Consider the following 22,662-nt stretch of genomic DNA (forward strand, 5'->3'; position numbering starts at 1 on the left):
GTTGCTATTATTCCGAGACAAGTATGAAACATTTGGTACTCCACAAGCACAAAGAACTTGGAAGCAAATGAATCCAGGTAATTAGTAAATTAAATAATTACAATTTATTTATATTATTTAATTGAAGAGTATATTCAAATTTAATTTAAATAATTTTATACAACTGAGTGGTAAATGATATATGGTACTTGTGTTCTTGAATTACAAAAATTAGCAATCAAAGTGCTTAGTCAGACAACATCTGCAACAAATTGTAAACGTAATTATAGCACATTTAGTTATATTCACACCAAAGAAAGAAACAGATTGAAGTTTGAAAAACTTCATGAACTTGTATATACCCATTACAACATGAGCTAAGGATGAGACATAAAAAAAGAATGAGCATTGATGAGATAAATAATAGTTTTAATCCTATTAGCCTTGACCATATTTTTGAAGAGGATGACCTACTAACAGAATGGCTGCAGGAGAAAGAAAATCCTCTGTTAGATTATCAAAACTCTAATTGGTTACCTGCAGATAATTTTGATAATGAAATGAATGTTGAACAATCACACCAATCTCAAGAAAGGAATGTGTCTCATTCAAGTTCAAGTCCGACACCAAGTCAGAGTGATGATGGTGGGGGTTTAAGTTCAGATGATGCTGATGGTGATGGTGACGGTGCAAATTTTTTTGGTAATATTGATGCAAATCGACCTTATAGCCCACTTGGAGGAGAATTTAGCCTTGCTGCTACTGATGGACTTTTTATTAACATGCAGAATATGGAGTAAATCCATCTACTGAATCTAGTGGGGGTCAAAGTGCACATACAGCTCGATCAAAAGGAAAAGCCAAGAAGCACCACTATGATATTTCTAGAGGTTCTTCATCTTCAGGTAGGAGATCAAATTCTGGTAACTTTGAGTATAGTGAATCATCTGCTAGTACTCAAAGACATTACTATCTACCGGAACAACCTAATTTTCAACCTTCCCATGGTTATCCACCTTTTATATAGTTATTATCCACCACAAATGTATCCTCCACCTCAAACGTATCCTCTACCTCAAATTATTCTCCCCATCATATGTATCCCCACCACAAATATATCATCCTCAAATATATCCTCCACCTCAAATGCATCAAGAACAAAGGCCACAGGGATAAAGATGGAGTCAACTTGACTCTCAAAATGAAAATAGAGAATTTGATCGTCCTCGTCATTCTACCATGTGGTAAATTTTGAAATATATATATCAATAGTTATAGTTGATAGAATTTGAAATTATTATATTTTTAAGTTTGTAATTTTATTAAATATAGATGCTTGGTATTTAATTATATTATGTTTTGTTAATATCTTGATTTGTCTAGAATTAACATTTAATATGAACTTGGCTCAAGCAAAAATTTTGTTGCTTAATCAAATATGAATGTTTTATTATAATCTAACTAAAATTGTGAATACTTTTTTTTTTAGAAAATAAAAAATATAGTATGATATATTTTAAAAATCATTAAATAAGAGTTTTTATGATTATAATTATAATTATTATATTTTATAAAAAATTGTTCAAAATTAAAAAAAATTCACAACCGCGATGACCTTGATGACCGTAATGATCTCTGTTATATCCGAAAATACGATAAACGCGATGCGACTGAAAACGTAACTGTGATCGCTATTTAAATCCCTGACCAAGAGGACTTTGGAAAGAAGAAAGGCTGATCAAAGAAATGTATCCTGGAAGAAGAAAGACAATTTATATGCTACAGCACTTGATTTAGGCTCCTAAGGCAGCACGGCTACAAAGTAACTCAAGGTAAGGATAGTAGAAAATTTTGTATAAACGAGAACTTGAGCTTAGTTCAGTTTTTAGAAGTTGTCATCCTGCAGATCTAGAGTTTGAATTTATAACTCTTTTCTCTTATCTTTAGACTCTGGCCTCCTTCCTACGAAAAAATTTTGCATAAAATAAAAATTTTCTGAAAATTTTTATACGTGCAGAGGTTTTCTCTAGTTTTATTGAGAGAGGGAATTTCAAGGCGGATCTTTGCGAGGATTGCAAAGGGTTGCTTAACTTGTATGAAGCTTCATACCTTTCGGTAGAGGGTGAAAGCATACTGGATACTGCAAGAGATTTCGTAGCTAAACATCTCAAGGAATACCTGAAGCAAAACAAAGATCAATATCTTTCCTTGCTAGTGGACCACGCTTTGGAACTTCCGCTGCATTAGAGGGTGCTAAGGTTGGAAGCTAGGTGGTTCATAGATGTATGTGAGAGAAGAGAGGACAGAAATCCCATCCTTTTGGAGCTTGCCAAATTGGACTTTAATATTGTGCAAGCTGTGCACAAGGATGATCTAAGATATGCTTCAAAGTGCATGAATTTTTAAATTTAAGAATAATTATCCATTTAGAGACTTAAATTTTCAAGATATTTTCCTTTGATTTTTTTTTCTGTTAATTTCAAAGTGTAATAATTAGGGATAAAGTGTCCAGTATTTAATATTTAACTTAAATTATAATGCAAAATCAGTTTTCATTTTGATATAATTTTATTGGTTGAGAATTCCTCCTATATAAATTCAGAGTTTAACTCAATTAATTTATAATTTCATACAATTACCTTTAAAAAATGATATCCAACAAATTTGAAATTCAAATCTCAATATTTGTAACATTTTTCTCTATCCCCAGTTTAAGGTTTTTTTTGTAAAAATATATATATTTATATATATATGATACTTAAATTTATTTAAGGGTTAAATATATGGCAGAGTTAGTATATAATTAGTTTTGTAGAAAACTAAAAATGATTTAATTCCTTTATTATGATTAACTTGTGCAGTTGGTGGAGAGATTTAGGTGTTGCGAAAAAGCTAACCTTTGCCAAAGACAGGTTAATGAAGAACTTTTTATGGACAGTAGGCGTGACATATGATCCTCAGTTTGGGAATGTTAGAAGATTGTTTACAAAGATTAATGCCTTAGTAACAACTATAGATGATGTTTATGATGTGTATGCTACCTTTGATGAGTTACAACTTTTTACTTAAGCTGTTGAGAGGTAAATGTGGTATATATATATATATATATATATAATGCTTCATGGACTTTAACTCTTAGGCTTTGCTTGGACTGGTGGTGTGAGTTTGCAGCGATGGAAGTGCTAGCTCCCACGGCACCATATCGTCCATCCAAACATAAATTTAGTGACAATGGCACGATGATATTGTAAAAAATTAAATAACTGCGGACATGAGAAGATCTAATTCCTTGTCATGTATGTCACGTGACAACATTTAATTCCACGTCATCTATGCTTTTTATTGACCATGTTTTGCTAAGTTTTTTTTTATGAGAATTTAAGTATTAGTGTACATAGATAAATAGAAAATGATTATATATACATAACAACTTCATAAATTTCAAAAACATACAAACATAGTTGATAAAATAAAATCTAAGTTGAAAAAAAAAATAGTGCATATATATATGTATTGTAGACCCTAATTTTGATTAACTAATTTTTTTATATAGTTTAATATTAATTAATATTTTAAAAAAAAAGTAAAAAAAAAAAGTTTGGGATTTCAACTTTGGCAGCTGAAATCAAGTTGCCAGAGTGATATTTTTTTCTTTCTGACACTACCTAATTCGGCTGCTGGTCACCGGATATACATCAATTTTTCACAAAAAGATATTAAGAGATTTGATATTTGAATTCCAGAGGCTCTATAAACAGAGCCAAATTCTGCAAAAATAGAAAAACATAGAGAACAAGGAAAAAAGGGGAATACACAATAAAAAAAAAAAAACAAATCACAGTCCTCTTTGAGGAACCAATAGAAAACAAAAAAGTTTTTTCCCCGAGAATAAAATTTGAGATTTAGAAAGTTTGAGATTTTTTTTTTTTGAAAAATATGGGTTTGAGGGAGTGTTTAGAAAGCAAAAAGGATTATTGGGAAAATTTTTGGGAATTTTTAAAATTTTTTTTGGGTCATCGAAAACTGAAAATTTTAAATTTTTCGACAACCGTTTAATTTTTCAGCATCGAAATCTGAAAAAGTTTGAATTTTTCGATGACCATTGAATTTTTCGATCACCGGTGCAGGCGGCGATTGGTCGAAAATTGGGTTATCATGACGACCGACGGAGGTGTTAGGATTTTAGACAGAGGGGCTTTGGGGTAGAGAGAGAGGGGAAAGAAAAAATAAAAAATAAAACTGAAACAAGTCTTTTATAGGCCCTCCGAAAATGATGTCATTTTGGGCATTTGAACTGGACTTGACCCGCGCGTCGACCCACGGGCCAACCTGACCCGATTCGTAGGTTTTTTCTTTTCTTTTTTTTTTATTTTCTATTTTGATTTTGATTTTGATTTTTTTTTGTTTTTATGCTTTTTTTAATATAATATTATTGTTATTATTATTGTTATTTTATATTATTACTAGTAATAATTTTTATTTTTTAAAAAACAAATAAATAGAATAAAAATAAAACTGAAATAAAATAAATACTTAAAAATATAATATAAAAAAATTAGTAATAACTTTTTTAATGAAAATAAAATTTTATTACAAGCAAAAATATTATTTAAATTTCACAAAAGTGTTGGGATAATTTAAAAAATAATTTTTACTAAAAAATGATAAATAAAATAAAAATAAATTGTTTAAATGAATCTTTTAAATGTAATTTTTAAAGAAAGCTAAAAGAGTTTAGTTTCTTTAATTATTGCAAGTAAAAATAATTTTTTCGGATGTCACCATAAAGTTGGGATAATTCAAAATTATTTGTACTAAAATAAAGATTGATTTAGACAATGTAAAACAATAATAAAAATGAAAATAAAAAATAATAGTAATTGATATTTTGAATTTTTTTAAAAAAAGAAATAGAAAATTGAAAGAGTTCAATTTTATTTAATACGAGTAAGATATAAATATTTAGATTTCTATGGTGAGTCGGGATAATCTAATTTTTTTATAATAAAAATAATTAATAAATAATAAAAAGTTTTTTTAAATAATCATAATAAAAATTAATTAATAAATTCCTTTAATTATAAAAAATAATTTTATTTAGAATCTTGTCAATAGGTTGAGATGATCCTAAAACTTATTCAAAACTTTTAAGATTTCACCGAAAAGTCGGGATAATCTTAAAACTTGTTTAATAAATTTTAGGAACTCACCAAATAGTTGGGATGTTCCTAAAATCCTTTTCGAAACAAATAAATAAAGTATCTTACGACGAGATTTCAAGAATTTTGTGAATGGTTAATTTTCTCGAAATATTTTTTAAATAGTGATTTTTTATAAATTTCACCAAAGCGTTGGAGAATTTATAGGATACGAAATAACAATAATAATGTTGATTTCATAATAGAAATATTTTTTAAAAAATAAATTTCAAAAAATTAAATTTAAATAAAAAAGATTGTATTATCAAAATTAAAGGATTACACATGTTTAATTGGTACCATTCTTTGAACGGGTGACATGAAGGTGCTAATACCTTTCTCACTCGTAACCATACTCCCGGACCTAACCTTGATTTCACAGACCTAAACTTCTTTTAGTAATTCTTAATTAATTTTAAGATTTTTACTAAAAGATGATATTTTGGGTGGCCAATCACACCCTATAAAAAATTGGTGGTGACTCCAAAAATTTTTATCAAGTCTAGCGATCGAGTCCCCCCGGATGAAAAATCGTTACGACAGCTTGGCGACTCCACTGAGGGCATTTGAGAGTCAAGCAAAAAATTAAACATGTGTCATCCAAATTTTAATTTGATGGTCTTTTTGATATTTAATTTTAATTTCTTATCTCAACTTTGAATATTAATTTTTTTTATTTGGTTGTGATATGTTATTATTTTATTATTATTGCTAATTATTTATTAATTTTATTTGTTATATTCCTTCACACACGTGCACATTTGCATTCATGCACGAGCTCTTTACCCAAGCTCCCGAATATATCCATTTTTAGGAAGGAGTAGAGTACCTACGCTTTTGTGAGATTATAATGCCTCTGATTGGGTTAGCGAAATACTTTCACTTAAGTTGAACCCTTTCTGTCAGTAACCCATTATGGGTAAGGATCGGGGGCCTTACTAGTCTAGAGTGGATAACAGTTAGGATCAATTTGGGAATCTTTTTAGCCTATGTTAATTACCAAACCATGCATATAGTGAAACTTAGGAAACCAACCTTAGATAAGGCCATACCTTTTTTGTAGATTATACCCCGAATTAAGACACATGAGGGAATATTTATCTTAATATGATCACTAACCCTATTTTGTTTTATTTTCCTTTTTGTTTCATGATCATGCATCATCATAAACACTTGCATATGGGATGTGCTTATCAAAATACCAATATCAGTAAGAAGATTTTCAATCTTGTTTTGAAAACACCATCATGATGTTTTCAGCTTCGAAGCTCGCCATGTGTGAAGAGACTAATGTGGTGATAACTTTATCATTAGAAGCCTAAAGTAAAATGGGAGATTGTTTGAAAGAATCTGAACAAGAAATTTTGTCTGAAGAAATCAAGTTGGGACTTCAGTAAAATGACATCTCTGAGTTGGTCAAGATTTGGCGCTGTGTAACAACTCCTAGGAAGATGGCTTTTGAGGAAAAATATAGTTATATTGCTTCACTGCTTGAGGTGCCTATGAAAAATCAGTTGATAAGAGCTTTAGTTCAATTTTGGATCTTGCATACAAATGTTTCATATTCAACGAAATAAATATGACCCCGACGATCGAAGAGTATACTATATTGTTATGGTTACATCTTTCCAATCCAGATAAAATCTATTGACGAGGTCAAAAACTTGGATCTTAAAAGAAGCTTGCCTGTATGATGGGGGTCTCCACTTAGAATGTGAACTCATATATCCAAAAAAAAGGTAAAAATGATTGCATCTTATGGGAAATCTTACTTGATTACATCATCAAACACTTAGAAGATGAACGAGGCATGAAAATGATAGCTTTGGCAATTTATGGCTTAATCATTTTTTCCAAAGTCCTGGGGCATATTAAAGTATCAGTGATTAACTTTCTCGAGCAGGTGGACAATAAAATCAATTTTGTTTCTTTTATACTGGTAGAGACCTTTAGATAATTGAATTATTACCGAAAAAGAAGAGGATGCTTCATAAGGTGTGTATAGTTACTCTACATTTGGGCAAAAATTCATCTTCAATATCCTGTGGGTAAAGTTTGTCCTACTTATAGTAATAAAAGTAGGCCAATTGAAGAATGCTACAATGTTGAGTGGCCAGAATCAAAGACCAATGAAGTATGGGTATTGATTTTGCAAGATCTCACTAGTGTTCAAGTTATATGGAGAGCTTCATGGATGCCACGAGAAGCCATGTTATACAGGTGTGGTGACAAACCATGGGTTCTACTCTTAGGACTGTGAGGAGGTATAAGCTATGCTCCAGCACTAATTCATTGACAATTAAGGTCAAAGCAATTTGTCCCAATGACCCATGGGCTTCAAGAATTGAAATTTTCTTTTGAGGAATTAAGATTTCTGGGAAAGATAAAAGAGATTATCAAAGAGTAGAAGCAGACACAGAAAGTAGATCGTAGGGGATATACAGACAAAATTTCCCCTAAATATCTTATATGAAGAAGTCAACAGGTCACAAGCAAAGTTGGTCCTAAAGAAAACAGACTATGCCACCAAAAAGACACCAATTGTGAAAAGATTCCTAAGGATATGAAGATTATGAAGCGTAGATTTGAAGAAGAAAAAGAAATATGAGAGCTTAAAAAAAAGAGGCTTCAGCATGAGATTAATGAATAGAAAGACAAGACAGATAAAAATGATGCAAAATCTCGAAGGCTTGAAAGAGAACAAAAAAAGATCTCTAAAAGCTGGCATAGGTCTATCGCCACAATGACTACAGAGCTTGAAAAATCCAAAAAAAAATGTAGAATAGTTTCAGTCCAATTTATTATCTAAAAAAGAATAGCTTAGTCAATCTATAGAAGAAAAAAAAAAGGTTGACTGCAATGACTAAGTTCGTGGAGAAAAAAAGAGAAAAAAAGGTTGGCTCGTTTTCTAAGACAAGAAGTAGAAATTGAAAGCCTATCTTTTCCTCCCCTTTATGAGACTTACATCTCAACCGGTTATATTAATCCAAATGTAGCAGGCAACATAGAAAAAGAGTTCACACTATCGTTGAAAGATATCTTCATTGAATTTTTAAAACAAATAATGGGTGAAGAAAAGAAGAACGAAGATCCAAGCTATCCATGGGTTTATCTTACTCCTCATGGTACAGAACTAAAAAAATTGGCATATTGAAGAGCTACTTGTTGTTTTTAAATTTTTTTCAAAGTAATGTGTTGAACCTAATCTAAATGCTTTTGTTAAAAGCATTAAATGTCTTATATGTGTTTGTTTCCTCATTTTTAATTGAATAAATGACAAGTGTAGTACATTTGTCCATTTATTTTGCCTCTTTCATTTCAATTCCTTGCATTACTATACATCCTTCTACATTTCGTCCATTTCACTTATTTTCAGGTATTTGAATAATGAATATGAAGATCATCATGACAATATTTCAGGATTTGATTTTGAAAATTCTATTTATATTGATGAACTCGATGATGAAAAGAATGTGGAAGACCTTGCCATATCCACAAAAATATTAAGATTAGTGGGGCAAAAAGATAAGCAAATCATGCCTCATCAAGAAGCCACTAAAGTTGTTAATTTGAGAGATAAAGAAACTAAAAAAGAGGTTAAGATTGATACTTCGATTTCATCACCAATAAAGCATGAGTTGATAAAATTACTACATGAATATGTAAATGTATTTGCTTAGTCGTATCAAGATATATTGAGGCTGGATACTAAAATTCTAGTGCATAAGTTACCTCTGAAGCCTAAGTGCAAACCAATTAAATAGAAGCTGAGAAGAATGAAACCTGAAATGTTGTTGAAAATAAAGGAAGAAGTGAAAAACCAATTTGATGCAGGATTTTTAGAAGTAGCCAAATATCCCGAATGGGTGGTGAATATAGTCCTAGTACCCAAGAAAGATGGCAAAGTGAGAATGTGTGTTGATTATCGAGATCTGAATAAAGCAAGTCCAAAAGATAATTTTCCATTGCCTCACATTGACACTCTAGTGGATAATACTGCTAGGCATTTTTTATTTTTATTCATGGATGGATTTTTAGGCTACAATCAAATTAAAATGGCACATGAAGATATGGAAAAAGCTATTTTTATGACATTATAGGAAACATTTTGCTACAAAGTAATGTTTTTTGGTTTGAAAAATGCTGGGGTAACTTATCAAAGAGCCATGGTAACTCTATTCCATGATATGATGCACAAAAAAATAGAGGTGTATGTGGATGACATGATTGCTAAATCCCATGAAGAAGAAAATCATGTGACTAATCTCAAAAAGTTATTTAAGAGATTAAGAAAGTTTCAGCTCAAGCTCAATCTAGCTAAATGCACTTTTGGTGCAACCTCAAGAAAATTATTAGGATTTATTATCAGTAAGAGAGGAATAGAGATGGATCTAGATAAAATACGTGCCATCCAAGAGCTACCACCTCCACGCACGTAAAAAAAGTAAGGGAATTTTTAGGAAGATTGAATTATATTGCTCGTTTCATTTCTCAACTTACAGCCAAATGTGACCCCATATTTAAGATTCTTCAAAAACATAGGTTAGGAGAATGGGATAAAGATTGTCAAATGGTGTTTGAAAAAGTTAAAGAATACTTATTAAATCCACCAGTATTAATGCCGCATGTTTTTGGAAAACCTCTTATCTTGTATTTGACAATGTATGAAAAGTCAATGGGATGTGTTTTAGGGCAACATGATGAAACAAGAAGAAAAGAACAGGCCATTTATTACTTGAGCAAAAAGTTTACTGATTATGAGTCAAAGTATTCACCATTGGAAAATATGTATTGTGCATTAGCTTGGACAGCTCATCGACTCAGACAATACATGTTGTATCATACCACTTGGCTTATTGCAAAATTAGACTCAATCAAGTACATCTTTGAAAAACCTTCATTATCGGGAAGAATAGTAAGATGGCAAGTGTTACTTTCTGAATATGACATTATATATGTGTCCCAAAAGGCAATCAAAAGAAGTACTATTACTGAATTTCTTACAAAACGTGCTCATGAAGATTATATGCTTGTGACATTTGATTTTCCAAATAAAGACTTAATGTCTATACTGCACATAGATAAAGAAGAGAATAATGAAGATATATGGAAGATGTATTTTGATGGTGCATCAAATGCTTAAGGGCATGGTATTAAAATAGTTTTGATATCTTCAAAAGGGGATTACTAACCGATCACTACGAAACTAAATTTTGATTGCACCAATAATGTGGCAGAATATGAAGCATGTGTTATGGGTCTTCAAGCTGCTCTTAAAAGAAAAACTTATGCTTTAAAAGTTTATGGAGACTCTACCTTAGTCATATACCAATTACGAGGAAAATGGGAGATCAGAGACTCAAAATTGATTTTATACCAAAAGTACATATCAGAATTGATCAAAAAATTTGAGAATATTTGGTTTCATCATTTACCTCGAGAAGAGAATAAGATGGCTGATGCATTGGCTACATTGGCAGCAATGTTCAAATTAAATGCAAATGCTAAAATCTAATTCATCAAATTGAGCTTGTGAGAGAAACCAACTCACTGTTCAAATGTTAAAGAAGGAGTTGATGGAAAATCATGGTATTTTGACATATTATAATATGTTAAATATCAACAGTACCTAGAGCATATTTCAGAGAATGATAAGAGAACGTTGAAAAGGTTGGCAATGTGTTTCTTTCTAAATGAAAAAAATTTATATAAGAGAAGTCGAAACCAAGCACTATTGAGATGTATGAATGCTGCTGAAGCCAAAAAGTTACTAGAAGAAATTCATGGAGGTGTTTATGAAACTTATGAAAATGGTCACATGATGACTAAGCAAATAATGAGAGGATGATATTATTGGTTGACAATGGAAAAAGATTGCATTGACTATGCTAGAAAATGCCATAAATGGCAAATTTATGCAGACAAGATTCAAGTTCCTCCAACATCCTTATATGTTATGTCAACACCTTGGCCTTTCTCTTTATGGTGAATAAATGTGATAGGGTCCATTACACCGAAAGCTTCAAATGGACATCAATTCATTTTAGTGGTAATTGACTACTTCATAAAGTGGGTAAAGACAGCTTCATATGCCAATGTGATAAGAATGGTGGTTTGCAAGTTCATCAAGAAAGAGATCATATGTCGATATGACCTTTCAGAAAGGATCATTTTGGATAATACTCTTAATTTGAATAATAAAATGATGACTGAGGTTTATGCTCAGTTTAAAATCAAACACCATAAATCAACGTCTTGTCGTCCAAAGATGAATGGGGCAGTTAAAGCGGCCAATAAGAACATAAAGAGAATTATTGAAAAAATGACAGTTATGTGCAAAGATTGACATGAAAAGCTACCATTTGCATTATATGCTTATCAAACTTCGATTCGTACATCTACAGGAGCTACACCATTTTCATTGGTATATGGGATGGAGGCAGTGTTGCCATTGAAGTTGAAATTCTTTTCTTGTGCGTTTTCATGGAAGTTGAGTTAGAAGAGGCTGAGTGGGTTCGCGCTCGATATAAATAATTGAATCTCATTGAAGAAAAAATATTAGTTACACTTTGCTATGGCTAACTGTATCAAAGAAGAATGATGCAAGCTCATGACAAGAAAGTTTACCCATGATAATTTCAAGAAAAAAAATTAGTATTGAAGAAGATTCTTTCTAACCAACATAATCCTCAAAGAAAATGAACTCCTAATTAAGAAGGCCTATATATGGTGAAAAGAGCTTTTTCTGGTAAGGCATTGATCTTGGCAAGAATGGATGAAGATGATCTGCCAAATCCAGTCAATACCGATGTAGCAAAAAAGTATTATGCTTAAAAAAATAAAAAAAAACAAAATAAGTTGAAAAGATATCTGAGTTGAAAACCTAAAAAGGTAGCTTAGATAAAAATAAAAAGGATAGTGAATGGAGTGGCTCAATTCTCAATATGTGCCAAAAGATCTCATTAGTTTTAAGCTTGCTTGGTTTATTGCATTTTTGAAAAAGTCAAGGGCACCAATCACAAGTTTTTAAAAAAGAATCCATGATGAATTAGTTCATGATGATCTAAATATTTGTTATATGATTACTTGTTGTCCTTGTTTTATCTTTTTTTATAATGCATGAAACATTTCTCTCTTTTACCAAAATAAAATACCATTTTGTTTATCCTTCCTTTTGCCCCTCTCATTAAAAAAAGAGAAATTTGCAATGTGTTATAATTGTTTGAAATTCAAAAAATGATGAAGGAATAACAATGACCATAAAAGACACACATTATTTTGAAAGAGATTTAAAATGATGAGTAAAATAGCAGGGAACAAAGGTTAATGAGAAAAATGGCCTATAGGTCATAAAGTGGTTGACATGGAATATGAGATATAAAGAGAAATCTTTTTCATCGAAACTTAATCAACTGCAGGAATGCATGGGATTTAAGAGAAGAAGAAAGAAAACCAACTTTGAGAAATTTTGAGAATTAAAGGAAAATGACAATGAAAAAAAAAAGAAAGAAATTAAAGGAAAATGATAATGAAAAAAAAAGAAAGAAAGAATATGGTTTTTTCATTTGCATAACAAATGCATTTGCATCATGATCATCATTTATTGCATGGCATTGCAAAAAACATGAAAATGTCATTCACGCATTCATGTGACATGACAGATGTATGGGTCTAGGATAATCCAAGACCAATAAAAGAAAAAGTCAAAAGCAGGAAATATATGAATCCTCTGTTCAGAGAAATCTTTCAAATGCCATTGCCTCTAAGATTTTTGGATTTAAAGTCCATTACTTCTGGTCAGAGGAGCTTTTAATATTTAAAGTTTGTTGCCTTTGGTTAAAGGAGCTTTTGAAATTTAAAGTTTGTTGCATTTGGTCAGAGGAGCCTTTGAAATTTAAAGTTTGTTATCTTTGGTTAAAGAAGTTTTTTGGATTTAAAGTTCGTTACCTCTGGTCAGTGGAGCTTTTAATATTTAAAGTTTGTTACCTTTGGCTAAAAAAGCTTTTGAAATGTAAAGTTTGTTGCCTTTGGTCAGAGGAGCCTTTAAAATTTAAAGTTTGTTGCCTTTGGTTAAATGAGCTTTTAAGATTTAAAGTTTGTTGCCTCTGACGAGAGGAGCCTTTTGAATTTAAAATTTGTTGCCTTTAGTGAGAGGAGCCTTTTGAATTTAAAGTTTGTTGCCTCTGATGAGATGAGCCTTTTAAATTAAAAATTTGCATAACCTCAGTTTAAAAGAACCTTTCAAATTTTCTTTCAAAAAAAAAAAAACTTTATGTTCAATGTTTCATCTTTTGTCCAAATCAAATTGGTTTCTTTTTTGTCTTTGCTTTATTCCTGATTCTCAGAAATAAGTAAAGATGGACAGTTGTAGACACCAATTTTAATTAATTAATTTTTTATATAGTTTAATATTAATTAATATTTTAAAAAAAATAAAGTTAAAAAAAAGTATGAGATTTCAACTCTGACACCTGAAATCAAGCTGCCAGAGTGACATTTTTTTTCTCTCTGACACTATCTAATTTGGCTGGCTGACATCCAGTAACCAAAAGTCACCGGATAGACACTAATTTTCCATAAAAAGATATCAAGAGATCTGGGATTTGAATCCTAGAGGCTCTATAAATGGAGCCAAGTTCTGCAAAAATAGAAAAACACAGAGAACAAGGAAAAAAAGGGAATACACAATTAAAAAAAAAAAAACAAATCATAGTCCTCTTTGATGAACCAACAAAAAACAAAAAGGTTTTTCCCCGAAAATAAAATTTAAGATTTAGAAAGTTTAAGATTTTTTTTTTTTTAAATATGGGTTTGAATGAGTATTTAGAAAGCAAAAAGGATTATTGGGGAAATTTTTTGGAATTTTTTAAAAAATTTTTGGGTAGTCGAAAACTGAAAATTTTTAAATTTTTTCGACGACCGTTGAATTTTTTGACACCAAAATCTAGAAAAGTTTAAATTTTTTGGTGATCTTTGAATTTTTCGGCCACTGGAATCTGGGGATCGTTGAATTTTTTGGTACCGTTAAAGTTTTCGACCACCGGTGCACGGCGACGACTGGCCAGAAACTGGGTTATCATGGTAACCGACGAGGGTGTTGGGATTTTAGAGAGAGAGGCTCTAGGATAGAGAGAGAGGGGGAAAAGAAAAAAAAACTAAAACAAGTCTTTTATAGGCCTTCCGAAACGACACCGTTTTGGGTGTTTGAACTGGACCTGACCTGCGCAGGATCTGCGCGTCGACCCACGGGTCAACCCGACCCATTTTGCAGGTTTTTCATTTTCTTTTTATTTTTCGTTTTGATTTTGATTTTGATTTTTTTTATGTTATTTTTTATGCTTTTTTTTAAATATAATTTATTGTTATTATTATTGTTATTTTATATTATTACTAGTAATAATTTTTATTTAAAAATAAATAAATAAATAAATAGAATAAAAATAAAATTGAAATAAAATAAAGACTTAAAAATATAATATAAAAAAATTAATAATAACTTTTATAATGAAAATAAAATTTTATTACAAGCAAAAATATTATTTAAATTTTACGAAAGTGTTGGGATAATTTAAAAAATATTTTTTGTTAAAAAATAATAAATTATAAAAATGATAAATAAAATAAAAATAAATTGTTTAAATGAATATTTTAAATGTAATTTTTAAATAAAGCTAAACAGTTCTAGTTTCTTTAATTGTTACAAGTAAAAATAATTTTTTCGAATGTCACCATAGACTTGGGATAATCCAAAATTATTTTTACTAAAATAAAGATTGATTTAGACAACGTAAAACAATAATAAAAATGAAAATAAAAAAAATAATTGATATTTTGAATTTTAAAAAAAATAAAAAATTAAAAGAATTCAATTTTCTTAAATACGAGCAAGATATAAATATTTAGATTTCTCTAGTGAGTCGAGATAATCTAATTTTTTTATAATAAAAATAATTAATAAAAAATAAAAAGTTTTTTTTAAATAATCATAATAAAAATTAATTAATAAATTCCTTTAATTATAAAAAAATGATTTTATTTAGGATCTTGTCAATAGGTTGAGATGATCCTAAAACTTGTTCAAAACTTTTAAGATTTCACCAAAGATTTGGGATAATCTTAAAACTTGTTTAATAAATTTTAGTAACTTAACAAAGAGTCGAGATGTTCTTAAAATCTTTTTCGAAACAAATAAATAAAATATCTTATGACGAGATTTCAAGAATTCTGTGAATGATCAATTTTCTCGAAATATTTTAAATAGTGATTTTTTATAAATTTCGCCAAAGCGTTGGAGAATTTATAGGATACGAAATAACAATAATAATGTTGATTTCATAATAGAAATATTTTTTTAAAAATAAATTTCAGGAAATTAAATTTAAATAAAAAAAATAGTATTATCAAAATTAAAGGATTACACATATTTAATTGGTACTGTTCTTCAAACAGGCGACGTGAGGGTGCTAATACATTCCTTACTCGTAACCGTACTTTCAGACCTAACCCTGATTTCGCAGACCTAAACTTCTTTTAGTAATTTTTAATTATTTTTAAAATTTTTACTAAAAGATGATATTTTAGGTGGTCAATCATACTCCATAAAAAGATTAGTGGTGACTCTAAAAATTTTCACCAAATCTAGCGATCGAGTCCCTCCGGACGAAAAATCGTTATGACTTGTATAATTTATGCAAATGAAATATATGTATATAGCTTTGTCCTATATAACATTATGTCCATATATAATTTCACGTGGGATATCAATGCGACGGAGCTGCTTCCAGAATATATGAAGTTATGTTTCTTTGCACTTTTCAACTCCATAAACGTAATTGCTTATGACACTCTTAAGGAACAAGGATTTGATCCCCTTCCTTGAACAAATGGTACTAAAACCTCTTTTCTTAGTCTAACAACTAATTTTCTTCATGATTTTTCCTTTTCATTTTCTTTCCAGATTTTATTAATTTGACGCTTTTACTTCAGTATGCTTAAGCTTGTTGGATATATATGTAGCGTTTTATCTTTACTCCCGCATTTCTATATTTATTTTCTGGGTGATCTTTAGTCTTTTTTTTTTTTTTAAGCGAGATCTTTTATCTATCATTCGAATTTTCGATTTTTATTTGCTTTTTTTTTTTTAGCAATTCCTTTGTTCTGATCTGCTTTTGCTAACACAGAGGCTACTTTAAGTAAATTTTTTTCTGCCCTTTTGGTTTCTATTTTGGAAATAAATTCTTTTGGGTTGAGCAAAAGAGATATATTTATGTTATTCATGGTTTAATCATGGAGTGTATAAATTTTCAGTGGGCCGATTTGTGTAAATGTTATTTATTGGAAGCACAATGGTACTATAGCGGATACAAACCAACCCTACAAGAGTAAATTGATAATGCATGGATTTCATTTTCCGCTCCTTTAATTCTAGCTCATGCCTATTTGGTTACAAAACAAGAAAGGAGTGCTTGGACTACTACAGTGAATTAATAATCTACTGTTCCTCCATTATTTTTCAACTTGCAAATGATCTTGGAACATCATCGGTACGTGATTTGCATTATCCACTCATCATGTATATGCTTACAGAAAATATTTTTTTCTCCTAATTAAGATATATTCCTTTGGAATTTTTTGCTTAGGATGAGTTAAAAAGAGGTGATGTTCCTAAATCGATCCAATGTTACATGCCTGAAATTGGAGCTTCTGAAGAAGCAACCCGTGAACATATAGGGAAGTTGATTGATTTGGCCTGGAAAAAGATGAATCACGCTCGAATTGCTCACTCTCCCTTACCTCAAATGTTTATTCAAGTTGCAGTCAACCTTGCAAGGATGTCTCAATGCATGTACCAACATGGTGATGGCCATGGGATTGGACATCTTGTGACCAAGGATCGAGTACCATCATTACTAATTTCACCTATTTCTTTAATTTAGGCATCGTACTTTATAATTATTAAAAAAAAAAAAAAAAAAAAAAACTAGAGCAAATATGTAATCAAGACATGCTTCCTCATCCTATCCACTTCCTCACCTGTACCCTCACATGGCAGGAAATGGCCCATGGACAGTGACTTTCCCGCCTCATCCTTGCAAGTTCATGAATGCAGCAAGCGTAACATCCAAGTGGGAAAAACGCTTTCCAATTCTTCACTTTTTTCTTAATTAATTTCAGTTTTAAAAAGAATTTCATCTTATCGAATTTCATGGTCGAAAAGAATGGTAATTGTTGTTATTTTGATGAGTGGTGCCAATTACTGTAACATATTCGCATATAGCTATTTAGTCGAAGAACTCGCATATATCCTTTACTAATTTATCTGTCGGCAGGCATATGGGTTTTAGGCTATGATAATAATGTGAATTTTGATCTTATGAAATTGATCATTTGAAAGTTACTACAAAATTTTGATCTTAATTAATCATAATTATAAAATCTTAATTAATAATAAATGTACTTTTATTCAAAAAATAAAAATCTAATATTTTTATTCTTTAATAAAAAAATTATGTATCCACAAAGATATAGGTTCTGTTTGAAAAAAATGATGGGAGCATTCTTATCAAATGAAAAAGTGCATTTTATGACAGTATTTCAGTTACCGGAAAAGGATTATATGACGGTATTACTTTTTAGTGCATGACAGATGGCTCCGATTTTCGGCTTTCCTTGGTAATGCTAAACTTTGGGCAAGCTAAGAAAATCTTGTGCCCTGTGCGTACAGGTTGAATCATATAAGGAACGAGCAAGGAAATTGATTGCAGAAGTGAGAATGATGCTTGGCAATGTGGTGGATCTTTTGGAGAAACTTGAGCTGATTAATGCCTTGAAAAGATTTGGAGTATCCTATCACTTTGAGGATGAAATAAAAATATATATCAAAACAATAAAAAAAAAAAAAAAAAAAAAAAAAAAAAAAACCTTTAAAGAAAACAAGTACCATTATTTGTGTTGTACGGAAAAGACAATTTATATGCTACGCAGTTACAGCACTTAAATTTAGAGTAGGGCGCCGATTAATTTGCGAGTTCTTAAATTTTAAAAAGATAAATGATTTCAAAAAAATCAATAATTAAAAAAATAGATGATTTTTGTATTTTATTAATTTTAAGAAATATAATATTTTTGCATTGAGTTTGTGAAATTTAATATTATTTAATGAATTTTTTTATTATATTATTTTTAATGACACATAAATAACATATGATATTCATAAAAATTATTTATATATTTCTATCACTTTAAAAAAATATATATCGATTTTATAATTCATTAATACAGTAATACGTTTTATTCTTTGTGTATTGAATATATATACATAATATTACAAACAATTTGATACGTCCGGTTAATTCAATAAATTAAGTATAAAAAACACTAAATTTTCTTATACAGAATCTGAGCATTTTTTTACTTATATTTTTAATTAATAATAATTATAAATATCAAATTTTATTTGAATTAATTTGAAAATCAAGTCAAAGCAAATTGCTAAATGATTTTCATTTCATTTGAATATACTGGGTTTGGGCCAATTCAAACATTACAATTGATCATTGTACTCATAAATTTTTTGGATTTAGTTGGCTACTGAATGGGCCAAATAACCAAATCTAATTCCAAATTTTATTTAAACCAGGTGAATGCCCGCACGTTGTCATGGGTGAATTTTTTTTTTATTCTGTCATCTCTATTTTTTTTTTTTTTTTTGCAAAATTTACTTAATTAAAAATAGTGAAAGATAAAAAAAATAACAAACCCAATTTGGATGACACGTGTATACCTAAATTGACCTCATATTTTTAAAAAAGCATATCTTAAAAAATAAAAATCTAAAAAAATAAAAAAAAAAACTCATAAAGGATGCCATACAAACACCCCACTGAGTTTAAAATATAATTTTTTTTAACTTAAAAGTATAAAAAATAATTTATTATTATACTATATTATATAAATAAAAAATTCAATTAACAATAAAATATAATTTTTTATACACACTCTGAAATAAGTAGAAATAAAGCATCCTAAATATGTTTTTGTCTCAATCTTATTTCTCATAAAAAATTTAATCCATCCCAACTCAATCCCGATTTTAAAATAATAGTCCCTTATTAAGTATGAATAGATCAGAATCTATCATATATAAATTATTTTGATATCTTTATCAATTAACATTTTTGTTGCAAAATTTATTTAATTAAGAAAATACAAAAAAATGCAAAACAAATTAAAACAAATAGGGTACCATGTGAATATCTCTATTAGCCTTATTTTTCGCAAAATTAATTTAATAAAAAGATATAAAAACAAAAGAAGATAAAAAAAGGAAAAACAAAAAATAAAAAACAAAAAACAAAAAAAAAAAAGGAAAGAAAGGAAAAAAAGAGCTCATTGGGATATTATGTGGGCATCCTAATTGAGCTTAAAATATTAATCTTTTAAATTAAGACATCAAATAATAACTTTATTAATAAAAAATAAAAAAAGAATTAAAAGGAAAAAGAAAAGTAAACCAAAAAAAGGAAAATGTAAATCATTGAATTGTCATGTGAATGTTAAAATTGAGTTTAAAATGTTAATATCTAAAATATAAAGTAAAAACTTTATTATTATAATGCATATATAAGTGTAAAATTAACTAGACAATACAATATATACTTTTATATATTCTAGAAGGTGACTTGAGGTAGAATATTGTAAATTTGTTTTTGACCCATCCCTGATTTCTATAAAAAAAAATGACTCAACTTGATTTCATACATATTTTTTATAAAAACACCCATATCGGATTGTGATGGATAGAAACCTATAGGATACTAAAACTAATTTTTTTTTGTAAAATTGATCTAATTAAAAAAAATAAACAAAAACTAAAAAGTACAAAAGTAAATTAACAAATGGAGTTGATATATTGACACCTTCGTTAATGTTATTTTCTTACAAAATCTATCTAATTAAAAAGTTATAAATGAAAAAAACGAGAAAAGCAACAAAACAAAAAATGCCACTATCAGATCGAGTCATATTAAAATTTATCGGATATTAATTATTTTGCTTATCCATTTACTCATTTTGTTGCAAAATTTATGTAGTTAAAAAATTTTTAAAAATCAAATTAAGATGCTGCATGAATGCCTTGGTCAATTTTTTTTAATAACCTTAACTAAATGAAAAATTAAAAAAAGTTGACAAAAAAGAAGAAAAAAAAGAGTAAAACAAAGAAAAGAAATATAAGGTGTCACACCAATATCTTGAATGAGGATAAAACAAAAGTTAAAATGAATAAAATTTACATAATGGAGGATGAATGAGATAGATAAATTACATTTTAATTATGTATAAATAAAGTATTTTTATTAAATTAAGATATTAAATAATAACTTTATTAATATTATACATATATAAATATAAAATAAAATAAATAATTAAAAAATATTTTTATATATATACTTGAGGCAAGAAAAATAATCTTAAAACTACTTCCGACTCGACCCTAACTTTAAAAGAGAAAAAGTTTGACCTGATCTCGACTTTTTAAAAAATCATATATATTAGATCGACCAAAATTGAAACCCATGAGATATTAGTTGTTTTGTTATCCATGTATTGATTGACTATTTTCTTACAAAATTTATCTAATTAAAAGTTAATTTTTTTTAAAACAAAAGGAATAGCGAAAAAAATAAAAGGAAGGCAAATAGAGATGGTTCATGGATTTATTAAATTCATATATTAACTAATAATTTAATAATATAAATATAAAATTAAATACAAAACATATATTTATATATACTTGGACGGGGTGAAACACCTTAAACTCATGTAGGTTCTAAAGCAATATTTGAAAAAAAAAAACTCAATTTGATTCCACATAGAAAAAACAAACCTATTGGATTTGGATAAATCGAAATCTATTGGACTTGGATTATTTTGTCATCTATACCTCCTTTAACAATTTTTTCAAAAATTTATTTACCAAAATTTTTTAAAAATTGATCTAATTAAAAAATAAAAAAAAAAGTGAAAGGAAAAAAGCAAAATAAGGTGCTGTGTGAGTTGTACGCGAAAGGGAAAAATAAAGAAAGTTGAGTTATCACCCAATATCAGCATTTATAAGTTTATTTTTTCAAAATTTATTTAATAGATTTTAAAAAACAATAACAAAAAAAAGAAAACTAAAAAAAGAAGACCAAAGAGGGGAAATATTAAATCTAGATGTGATGTCAACACTTTGGTTAATATCTTTTTCTTAAAATATTATAAAATCAAAAAATTAAAATACCAAAAAGGGAAAATATTAAATCTAGATGTGATGTCAACACTTCCATTAATATTTTTTTCTTATAATATTATAAAATTAAAAATTAAAATAATTTTTAATATCAATGAACCCCACATCTAGATTTAATATGAAAATGCAAAAACAAAAAATGCAAAGGTAAAGACAAAAAAAAAATGAAAAAGCGAAATATGAAAAAATGTTTTGAGCCATTGAAGCAACCAAAATTATTCTCTATGCCTTTGTCCTATTCCTGATTTTCTTTAATATACAAATAGTGACTTAAAAGCCAAAAGCCCATTGAATAAAAGTATTTTATTTTCCTTTCTAATTAAAGAACTAACCAAAATTGAATAAAAAAGAAAACGGATGTGCCATGTATGACACCAATAACATAGGTTGTAACATTTACATTTAAGCCATCCTACTTACCAAACCATTAAGCCACTCTACTAGCCACCATTGTAGCCAAAATTAAGCTGCCATCAACCTTCCATCTTACCTATAGCCTTTCACCTTATCCACCAAATCTCTGCCTTAACCTAAAAGCTTAAAATGCTCATACAAATTGAACAGAAAAATCAACAAAGGGAAACCATTTTTTCTTATGGTGCCAAAAGCTCACTAAAGAAAAACCCCTGAATGACCCACCCTTACCAATAACCTTAAACTACAATCACCAATGGCACCATTGGCCACCCTAGAGGACAACATTGTCGCAAGCAAAAACTAACCACTAGTAAGTAAAAGCCCATCCTGCCGTGACCCTAAAAGATTAATTCTCCACCATCAAATAATAACCCACTTACAAAGACCATTATCAACCACTAAAAGCCAATAAAAAATGAACATAAACAAAAAAGAGACATCCCTTTTGCAAGGAACAATTGCTGAATACACCAAATTTTTTTTTATAAATATCAAAATTAGAATTTTGAATTTGTGATTGTTAGGGGCATTTAATGGTCAAAAGGGTATTGTAGTTTTTCCCTCTTATTAGAGGCTGTCAATATACAACCAGAGGCATTTTGGACATTCAAGTCAACTTGACATATTCAATGCCACGCCAGTTCCGCCATGTCACTATTGTCCCCTATGGGCGCTTCATCTCTTGCCTATAAATATGGACATTTAAGACCATAATTTCATTCCATATCTTACTCCAATTCTAATTTGGAAAGCCAGGTAGGGACTTTGTATCCATCA

At 29.1% G+C, this 22,662-nt stretch overlaps 1 pseudogene; it reads left to right on the top strand.

Moving 5' to 3' along the window:
* LOC111300640 (terpene synthase 10-like) overlaps positions 1–17,480 on the top strand; it is a 42,086-nt pseudogene extending 24,606 nt beyond the window's left edge.
* The last annotated feature ends 5,182 nt before the right edge of the window (positions 17,481–22,662 follow it).

Source organism: Durio zibethinus, chromosome 18 (genome assembly GCF_047325235.1).
Source record: "Durio zibethinus cultivar Kanyao isolate XHJ-2024 chromosome 18, ASM4732523v1, whole genome shotgun sequence".
NCBI lineage: Eukaryota > Viridiplantae > Streptophyta > Magnoliopsida > Malvales > Malvaceae > Durio > Durio zibethinus.